Here is an 11,739-nt window from a genome sequence, read left to right as displayed (position 1 = left end):
TTGAATTTTCGAACTCCACATGCATGTCCCTAGGTTGAGGTAATGGGACTTCATCTTTATTTGAGCTCGTCTCCTCCTTTCCCCTAGGATCATAGTCGTGTTCTTCCTCTGTGGTCCAACCACAATGCTCCAAGTCCCCGTAGACCTTAGGGTCTGCAAGGTAATCTTCCACATAGCTTTCTCCCTCTGAATCCTGGGATGACATATTGCTCTAATCTGCGGTAGAAATGACTCAAAACAAAAAAAGAATTTTGTCGTGGTATGGTAGTCAAAACCTTCGGGAGATTATATAATGAATTTTTACCGACCAGAAGAAGTATCGTGCAAGAAAACAGACTCCGGAGGGCACACGAGGTGCCCATGAGGCAGGGGGTGCACCAGGGGGGTAGGGTGCACCCTCCACCCTCATGGATGCCTCGTGTCCTTTCTGGACTACTTATTTTCCTATTTTCTTAAGTAATCCAAAATGGAGAAAAAATGTTGTTAGAACTGTTTTGGAGTTGGTTTACTTACCGTACCACATACCTATTCCTTTTCGGAGTCTGAAACGTTCTGGAAAGTGTCCCTTATGCACTCTTTCGGGGTTACGGTGTCAATAACATTGGTTTCAACATTTATGGGATTACCTGAGATATAATGTTTGATTCTTTGACCGTTCACCACCTTCAGATTTGTGCCTTCGAAATTGTTGATTTTTATGGCACCGGAATGATAGACCTCCTCGATAACATTAGGACCTTCCCATTTAGAGAGGAGTTTTCCTGCAAAAAATCTTAGACGGGAGTTGTATAAGAAAACATAATGACCTACATTAAACTCACGCTTTTGTATCCTTTTGTCATGCCATCTTTTAACTTTTTCTTTAAACAGTTTGGCATTCTCATAGGCATGGGTTCTCCACTCATCAAGTGAACTAATGTCAAATAGTCTCTTCTAACCGACAAGTTTGAAATCATAATTGAGCTCTTTAATGACCCAATATGCTTTATGTTCTAGTTTGATAGGTAAGTGACATGCTTTTCCATAAACCATTTTATACGAAGACATACCCATAGGATTTTTATATGCTGTTCTATAGGCCCATAATGCATCATCAAGTTTCATGGACCAATTCTTTCTAGATCTATTAACAGCCTTTTGCAAAATTAATTTAATCTCTCTATTACTCAGTTCTAATTGACCACTAGACTGTGGGTGGTATGGAGATGCAATTCTATGATTAACATCATACTTAGCAAGCATTTTACGAAAAGCACCATGAATAAAATGTGAACCACCATCAGTCACTAAGTATCTAGGGACTACAAACCTCAGAAAAATAACTTATTTAAGCATCTTAATAGAGGTGTTATGATCAGAACTACTAGTTGGAATAGCTTCTACCCACTTAGTAACAGAATAAATAGCAACTGAAATATGTGTATACCCATTAGAGGAAGGAAATGGTCCCATATAATCAAAGTCCCAAACATCAAATGGTTCAATAACAAGTGAATAGTTCATAGGAATTTCTTGACGTCTACTAATATTACCAACTCTTTGACATTCATCACAAAGACAAGACAAACTTACGGGCATCTTTGAAAAGAGTAGGCCAATAAAAACCGAATTGTAATACCTTATGTGTAGTTCTATCTCCAGCGTGGTGTCCTCCATAAGCCTCGGAGTGATACTTGCGTAGGATCCATTCCTGTTCATGCTCAGGTACACAATGTCTAATAACACCATCTACTCCTTTATAAAGGTGTGGATCATCCCAGAAGTAATATCTCAAATCATAGAAAAACTTTTTTCTTTTGCTGGTATGTGAAACTTGGTGGTATAAATTTAGCAACAATGTAGTTAGCATAATCAGCATACCATGGAGCAGTACGAGAAGAATTTATGACAACTAATTGTTCATCAAGAAAACTATCATCAATGGGGAGTGGGTCATCAAGAACATTTTCTAACCTAGACAAGTTGTCTGCAACGGGGTTCTCAGCTCCCTTCCTATCAATAATATGCAAATCAAATTCTTGTAGCAAGAGAACCCATCTAATAAGTCTAGGTTTAGCATCTTTCTTTTCAATAAGGTATTTAATAGCAGCATGATCAGTGTGAACAGTTACTTTAGAATCAACAATATAAGGTCTGAACTTATCACAAGCAAATACAACTGCTAAAAATTCTTTTTCAGTAGTAGCATAATTTCTCTGGGCACTGTCTAGAGTTTTACTAGCATATTGGATAACATTTAATTTCTTATCATCTCTTTGTCATAGAACAACACCTACAGCATAATCACTAGCATCACACATAATTTTGAAGGGTAAATTCCAATCAGGTGGCTGAACAATAGGTGTAGAAATCAAGGCTTTCTTAAGTATTTCAAATGCTTCTACACAATCATCATCACATACAAAAGGAACATATTTTTGTAAGAGATTAGTCAGAGGCCTAGAAATTTTTGAGAAGTGTTTAATGAACCTCCTATAAAAACCGGCATGACCAAGGAAACTTCTTATACCTTTAATGTCCTTAGGACACGACATCTTTTCGATAGCATCAACTTTAGCTTTATCAACTTAAATACCTCTTTCAGAAATTTTATGCCCCAAGACAATACCTTCATTAACCATAAAGTGGCACTTCTCCCAATTCAAGACACGATTAGTTTCTTCACATCTCTGCAAAACTCGATCAAGGTTGCTCAACTAATCATCAAAAGAAGGTCCATACACAGAGAAATCATCCATGAAAACCTCAACAATCTTTTCACAAAAGTCAGAGAATATAGCAGTCATACATCTTTGAAAGGTAGCAGGTGCATTACATACACCAAAAGGCATACATCTATAAGCAAAGGTACCGAAAGGGAAAGTAAAAGTGGTATTTTCCTGATCCTCTTTTGACACAGGTATTTGAGAGAAACCAGAATAACCGTCTAGAAAGCAAAAATGTGTATGTTTGGATAATCTTTCTAGCATTTGATCAATAAAAGGTAAAGGTTAGTGATCCTTTCTAGTAGCTTTATTTAATTTGCAGAAATCAATTACCATTCTATAACCTATAACAATTCTTTGTGGGATTGATTCGTCTTTATCATTAGGAACAACAGTAATACCTCCCTTCTTAGGGACACAGTGGACATGACTTACCCACTGACTATCAGCAACATGATAAATTATACCTGCCTCCAGAAGCTTTAGTATTTCATTTCTTACTACTTCATTCATCTTAGGATTTAACCGTCGTTGGTGATCAACAACTGGTTTAGCGTATTCCTCCAATTTTATTTAGTGCTGGCATAGAATGGGACTAATGCCCTTAAAATCATCAAGAGTATAGCCAATAGCAGCACTGTGCTTCTTCAGAGTTTTCAATAATTTCTCTTCTTCCTTCTTTGAAAGGTTAGCACTAATAATAACATGATATATCTTTTTTCATCAAGATAAGAATATTTAAGAGTATCAGGAAATGGTTTAAGCTCAAACACGGGATCACCCTTGGGTGGAGGAGGATCCCCTAGAATTTCAACATGCAAGTTGTGTTTCAAAATAGGTCCCTGTTTAAAGAATACTTCATCTATTTCCCTTCTTTCATTCATAAACATATCATTTTCATCGTCTAGCAAATATTGTTCTAAAGGATCATTAGGAGGCACGGCAATAGAAGCAAGACCAATAATTTCATCTTTACTAGGCAATTCTTTCCCATGGGGTTGTCTAGGAAATTTAGCAAAATTAAAATCACGAGACATATACCCTAAACCAACAGTAACAATATCCTTTTCGTAGTCTATCTTAGCATTAACAGTATTCAAAAAGGGTCTACCAAATATAATGTGACAAAAGTCATCTTGTGGGGAAGCAAGAACAAGAAAATTAGTAGGATATTTAATTTTCCCACACAAGACTTCAACATCTCTAACAATCCCAACTGGTGAAATAGTATCTCTATTGGCAAGCTTAATAGTAACATCAATATCTTCTATCTCAGCAGGTGCAATATCATGCATAATTTCTTTATATAAAGTATAAGGTATTGCACTGACACTAGCGCCCATATCACATAAGCCATGATAGCGGTGATCTCCTATTTTAGCAGAAACAATAGGCATGCCAACAACATGTCTATGTTTATTTTTAGTATCGGGTCTAGCAATTCTAGCAGCTTCATCACAGAAGTAAATAACATGCCCATCAATATTATCGACCAAGAGATCCTTAACCATAGCAATACAAGGTTCAACTTTAATTTGCTCAGAGGGTGTAGGTGTTCTAGCATTACTCTTACGAACCACAGTTGAAGCTTTAGCATGATCCTTTATTCTAATAGGGAAAGGTGGTTTCTCAATATAAGTGGTAGGAACAATAGGATCAACATTAGAAGTTATAGTCTTTTCTTCAACTTTAATAAGTTTGACTAATTTTACTTCAATGGGAGGATGATATTTAAACCACTTCTCCTTAGGGAGATCAACATGAGTAGCAAATGATTCACAGAAAGAAGCTACTATCTCAAAGTCAAGTCCATATTTATTGCTAAATTCACGAAAGGCATCGGTATCCATAAAATATCTAACACAATCAAACTTAGGTGTTATACCTGACTCCTTACCTTCGTCGAGTTCCCAATCTTTAGAGTTTCCTTTAATTCTTTCCAATAAATCCCATCTGAATTCAATAGTATTTATCATGAAAGAACCAGTACAAGAAGTATCGAGCATGGAGCGATTATTGAGAGAAAGCCGAGCATAAATTGTTTGAATAATAATTTCTCTTGAGAGCTCATGATTGGGGCATGAATATAACATTGACTTAAGCCTCCCCCAAGCTCGAGCGGTACTCTCCTTCGCGAGGCCAAAAATTATATATATAATTACGATCACGATGAACCGGATGCATAGGATAAAACTTCTGATGAAATTCCAATTTCAATCGGTTGTAGTTCCACGATCCAATATCATCACATAGCCTAAACCATGTCAATGCCTTTACCTCCAAAGATAAAGGGAAGAACTTCTTCTTGATAACATCCTCGGGCATACCTGCAAGCTTATATAATCCATAAACTTCATCCACATAGATTAGGTGCATATCGGGATGTAATGTTCCATCTCGTGTAAAAGGATTAGCTAGCAGTTTCTCTATCATACCAAAAGGAATTTCAAAGTAAACATTTTCAGTAGGTTCAGTAGGTTGAGGAGCATCTCTTGGCTCTACTGGTTGGGGGTGAAGATACCCCGAACAAGCCCCTCAAAGGATTATTTTCCATAGTAACAAGTGACAGTAAATTTCAGCACACTATATAAATTTTGCCTTACCAAATTCCACCTACCAAAGGCACTTTACTCCCCGGCAACGGCGCCAGAAAAGAGTCTTGATGACCCACAAGTATAGGGGATCTATCGTAGTCCTTTCGGTAAGAGTGTCGATCCCAATGAGGAGCAGAAGGAAATGACAAGCAATTTTCAGTAAGGTATTCTCTTCAAGCACTAAAATTATCGGTAACAGATAGTTTTGTGATAAGGTAATTCGTAATGGGTAACAAGTAACAAAAGTAAACAAGGTGCAGCAAGGTGACCCAATCCTTTTTGTAGCAAAGGACAAGCCTGGACAAACTCTTATATAAAGGAAAGCTCTCCCGGGGACACATGGGAATTATCGTCAAGGTAGTTTTCATCATGCTCATATGATTCGCGTTCGTTACTTTGATAATTTGTTATGTGGGTGGACCAGTGCTTGGGTACTGCCCTTCCTTGGAAAAGGATCCCACTTATGATTAACCCCCTTGTAAGCATCCGAAACTACGACAGAAGAATTAAGGTAAATCTAACCATATCATGAAACATATGGATCCAAATCAGCCCCTTACGAAGCAACGCATAAACTAGGGTTTAAGATTCTGTCACTCTAGCAACCCATCATCTACTTATTACTTCCCAATGCCTTCCCCTAGGACAAAACAATGGTAAAGTGTCATGTAGTCGATGTTCACATAACACCACTAGAGGAAAGACAACATACATCTCATCAAAATATCGAACGAATACCAAACTCACATGACTACTTATAACAAGACTTCTCCCATGTCCTCAGGAACAAACGTAACTACTCACAAATCATATTCATGTTCGTAATCAGTGGGGTATTAATGTGCATAAAGGATCTGAACAAATAATCTTCCACCGAATAAACCAACTAGCATCAACTACAAGGAGTAATCAACACTACTAGCAACCCACATGTACCAATCTGAGGTATTGAGACAAAGATCGGATACAAGAGATGAACTAGGGTTTGAGAGGAGATGGTGCTGGTGAAGAGGTTGATGGAGATTGACCCCCTCCTGACGAGAGGATCGATGGTGATGACGATGGTGATGATTTCCCCCTCCCAGAGGGATGTTTCCCCGGCAGAACAGCTCCGCCGGAGCCCTACATTGGTTCCGCCAAGGTTGCGCCTTGCGACGACGGCGCTTCATCCTGAAAGCTTCCTTCAGATTTTTTCCAAGGAAAAATCCACCTTATACCAGAAGATGGGAATCGGGGGGCTCCCAGGTGGCCCACGAGGCAGGGGGCGCGCCTAGGGGGGTAGGGCGCGCCCTCCACCATTGTGGATGGTGGGTGGCCCCCTCTGGTGCTTTATTCGCCTAATATTTTTAATATATTCCAAAACTGACTTTCGTGGAGTTTCAGGACTTTTGGAGTTGTGCAGAATAGGTCTCTAATATTTGCTCCTTTTCCAGCCCAAAATTCCAGCTGCCGGCATTCTCCTTCTTCATGTAAACCTTGTAAAATAAGAGAGAAAATGCATAAGTATTATGACATAATGTGTAATAACAACCCATAATGCAATAAATATCGATATAAAAGCATGATGCAAAATGTACATATCAGCAAGAAATTTAAAAATTTTCCTACGATCACGCAAGATCAATATAGGAGATGCATAGCAACAAGAGGGGGAGAGTGTGTCCACGTACCCTCGTAGACCAAAAGTGGAAGCGTTAGCTTAATGCAGTTGATGTAGTCGAACGTCTTCACGATCCAACCGATCAAGCACCGAACGTACGACACCTCCGAGTTTAGCACATGTTCAGCTCAATGACGTCCCTCGAACTCTAGATCCAGCTAAGTGTCTAGGGAGAGTTTCATCAGCACTACGGCATGGTGACGGTGATGGTGATGTGATCCGCGCAGGGCTTCGCCTAAGCTCTACGACAATATGACTGGTGGAGTAAACTGTGGAGGGGGGCACCGCACACGGCTAAGAGAACAATTGATGTGCTTTGGGGTGCCCCTGCCCCCATATATAAAGGAGAAGAGGGAGGAGGCCGGCCCTAGGGGGCTCACCAAGTGGAGGGGGGACCCACTAGGACTCCTAGTCCTAGTCGGCCCACCTTCCTTTCTTTCGGAGGGGGAAACGGGAAGAAGTGGGAGAGGGAGAAGGAAAGGGGTCCGCCCCCCTCCCCTCGTCCAATTTAGACAGCCCATGGGGGTGGGGGGCGCCACCCCTTGTGGGCGTCCCTCTCTCTCCCCTATGGCCCATGTTGCTCCATTACTTTCCCGGGGGTTCCGGTAACCCCCGGTACTTCGATAAATATTCGAACCACTCAGAAACCATCCTGATGTCCGAATACCATCGTCCAATATATCAATCTTTACCTCTAAACCATTTTGAGACTCCTCGTAATGTCCGTGATCTCATCCGGGACTCCGAACAATCTTCGGTCACCAAAACACATAAATCATTATACAAATCGTCATTGAACGTTAAGCGTGCGGACCCTACGGGTTCGAGAACTATGTAGAGATGATTGATACACATCTTCGAGAAATAACCAACATCAGAACCTAGATGCTCATATTGGTTCCTACATATTCTACGAAGATCTTTATCGGTCAAACCGCAATGACAACATACGTTTTGTCATCGGTATGTTACTTGCCTGAGATTCGATCGTCGGTATCTTCATACCTAGTTCAATCTCATTACCAGCAAGTCTCTTTAGTCGTTCCGTAATGCATCATCCCGCAACTAACCCATTAATCACATTGCTTGCAAGGCTTATCGTGATGTGCATTACCGAGAGGGCCCAGAGACACCTCTCCGATACTCAGAGTGACAAATCCTAATCTTGATCTATGCCAACCCAACAAACACCTTCAGAGACACCTATAGAGCATCTTTATAATCACCCAGTTACGTTGTGATGTTTGATAGCACACAAGGTGTTCATCCGATATTCGGGAGTTGCATAATCTCATAGTCAAAGGAATATGTATCAGTCATGAAGAAAGCAATAGCAATAAAACGTAACGATCATTATGCTAAGATCATGGATGGGTCTTGTCCATCACATCATTCTCCTAATGATGTGATCCCTTTCATCAAATAACAACACATGGCTATGGTCAGGAAACTTAACCATCTTTGATTAACGAGCTAGTCAAGTAGAGACATACTAGGGAAACATTGTTTTGTCTATGTATTCACACATGTATCAAGTTTCCGGTTAATACAATTCTAGCATGAATAATAAACATTTATCATGATATAAGGAACTATAAATAACAACTTTATTATTGCCTCTAGGGCATATTTCCTTCAGATCCCGGGGCCTGGCTTGGGGTTGGTGATGCCGAATGCTTGTGCTGATGCTCGAGGAGTGAGAGAAGGGTATGGTCACGCCTTCGCCGGGCGGGATTCCTCTCTCATCTTCATGCGAGCTTCAGGAGGGCACGCGGGCGGCGCAGTGGAAACACTGGAGGTAGCGACTCTGGTGTGCTCATCACCGAGCCGCCCATGGCCTCAATTTTAGTGAGAGGCAACGCAGATGACACCACGCCAAGGCCAGTAACGGACGCACGGCGTGGTAGTCAATCATGGCCTATTCCCCTTCTTCCCACGGTGTCGGAGGGAGGCTGCAGAAGGGGTTCGCCATCGGTGAAGGTGGTCCCTACCTCCCAGGGAAATGCCCGTCCGGCGTATGGGAGAGCCCCTTGTCCTCGTACATGCTCCATTAAAGGGTGGTGGCTCCTGATCTTCGGGCCGTCAAAGACAACCATGCCTACTGTGGAGCTACCCAGAGCACATGGCGCCCAATTTGGCTATTGTGGTGGGATCTTTGAGCGATAGCGGTACGGAAGGTGGCGGCAACCCACGACGTGTCAAGAATGAGGGTGACCGTTTCGACGAGCCATGTTTGCGGGCGGCACCATTGTCTCCGTCTGGGCTTCCGGTAGTGTCACCATCCGCACCTGCCCTCTGGTTTCTTCCTCCTAGACTGGGAATGGGGCCATCCTGATCCTGGGGAGGCGCTGAATCCTAGCCAGGCCTTCCCTCCGCCTTCTTCGTCTCTCCCTATAGTTTCGAACAAGGAGAGGACGAAGTGAAGGCATCACGGGCATTCTATCTTTTTCCAATCTTAAATCTCTAGGCACTTTCCAAATTTTAGTTCAAATTATGTAATCTCTTTAATCCATAATTGTGTCCTGTAAGGTCTATACTTGTTTGATCAACATATTAATGAGAAGCATGAACCTTGCCGGGGACTCGTGCATGTAGTATGTGAAGAAAATATGCCTTAGAGGCAATAATAAAGTTGTTATTTATATTTCCTTATATCATGATAAATGTTTATTATTCATGCTAGAATTTTATTAACCGGAAACTTAGTACATGTGTGAATACATAGACAAAATAGAGTGTCCCTAGTATGCCTCTCCTTGACTAGCTCGTTAATCAAAGATGGTTAAGTTTCCTGACCATAGACATGTGTTGTAAATTTTATGAATGGGATCACATCATTAGAGAATGATGTGATGGACAAGACCCATCCGTTAGCTTAGCATAATGATCGTTAAGTTTTATTGCTATAGCTTTCTTCATGACTTATACATATTCCTCTGACTATGAGATTATGCAACTCCCGAATACCTGAGGAACACCTTGTGTGTTATCAAACGTCACAACATAACTGGGTGATTATAAAGATGCTCTACAGGTGTCTCCAAAGGTGTATGTTGGGTTGGCATAGATCAAGATTAGGATTTGTCACTTCGAGTATCGGAGAGGTATCTCTGGGCCCTCTCGGTAATGCACATCACTATAAGCCTTGTAAGCAATGTAACTAATGAGTTAGTTGCGGGATGATGCATTAAAGAATGAGTAAAGAGACTTGCTGGTAATGAGATTGAACTAGGTACGATCGAATCTCGGGAAAGTAACATACCGATGACAAAGGGAATAACGTATATTGTTATTGCAGTTTGACCGATAAAGATATTCGTAGAATATGTAGGAACCGATATGAGCATGCATGTTCCGCTATTGGTTATTGACCGTAGATGTGTCTCGGTCATGTCTACATAGTTCTTGAACCCATAGGGTTTGCACGCTTAACATTCAAAGACGATTTGTATTATGAGTTATGTGTTTTGGTGACCGAAGTTTGTTCGGAGTCCCGGATGAGATCACGGACATGACGAGGAGTCTCGAAATGGTAGAGAGTATATTGGAAGGTAGTATTCGTACATCGGAATGGTTCCGAGTGATTCAGGTATTTTACTGGAGTACCGAGGGGTTACCGTAACCCCCCGGGGGAAGATATGGGCCATATGGGCCATAGGAGGGAGGCTAACCAGCCCACAAGGGGCTGGTGCGCCCCCCACAAGGGAGGAGGCTGAATTGGTTTAGGGAAGGTGGCGCCACCCCCTTTCCTTCTCCTACTCCCTCTCCTCCCCCTTGCCACCTCCAAGAGAAGGAAAAGAAGAGGGGGTGGGGGCGAATCCTACTAGGACTAGGAGTCCTAGTAGGACTCCCCCTTGGTGCGCCCCTCCTGGCCGGCCACCTCCTCCTCCCCTCCTTTATGTACAGGGGCGGGGGGCACCCCAAAGGGACATCAATTGTTCTCTTAGCCGTGTGCGGTGCCCCCCTCCATAGTTTACTCCTCCGGTCATAGTGTCATAGTGCTTAGACAAAGCCTTGTGCGGATCACATCACCATCACCGTCACCACACCGTGGTGCTGACGGAACCTTCCCTTGACCCTCTGCTGGATCAAGAGTTCGAGGGACATCATCGAGTTGAACGTGTGCTGAACTTGGAGGTGTCGTGCGTTCGGTACTAGATCGACTGGATCATGAAGACGTTCCACTACATCAACCGCGTTAATCTAACACTTCCGCTTTGGGTCTACGAGGGGACGTGGACACACTCTCCCCCTCTCATTGCTATGCATCTCCTAGATAGATCTTGCGTGATCGTATGATTTTTTTGAGATTGCATGCTACGTTCCCCAACAGTGGCATCCATGCCAGGTCTATGCGTAGATGATATGCATGAGTAGAACACAAAGAGTTGTGGGCAATAATAGTCATACTGCTTACCACCAACGTCTTATTTTGATTTGGCGGTACTATTGGATTAAGCGGCCCGGACCAACATTACATGACCACGTTCATGAGACCGGTTCTACCAACGTGCTATTGCACACAAGTGGTTGGCGGGTGTATATTTCTCCTACTTTAGTCGAATCGAATTTGACTATGGCTGGTCCTTGTTGAAGGTTAAAACATCACCCTTGACAAAAATCGTTGTGGTTTTGATGCATAGGTAAGAACGGTTCTTGCTCGAAGCCCGTAGCAGCCACGTAAAACTTGCAAGAACAAAGTAGAGGACGTCACAACTTGTTTTTGTAGGGCATGTTGTGATGTGATATGGTCAAGAAATGATGCGATATAAATTGTTGT

The sequence above is a fragment of the Triticum dicoccoides genome, chromosome 4A (genome assembly GCF_002162155.2).
Source record: "Triticum dicoccoides isolate Atlit2015 ecotype Zavitan chromosome 4A, WEW_v2.0, whole genome shotgun sequence".
In the NCBI taxonomy this organism is placed as follows: Eukaryota; Viridiplantae; Streptophyta; class Magnoliopsida; order Poales; family Poaceae; genus Triticum; species Triticum dicoccoides.
Note: the sequence above shows the minus strand (reverse complement) of the source record.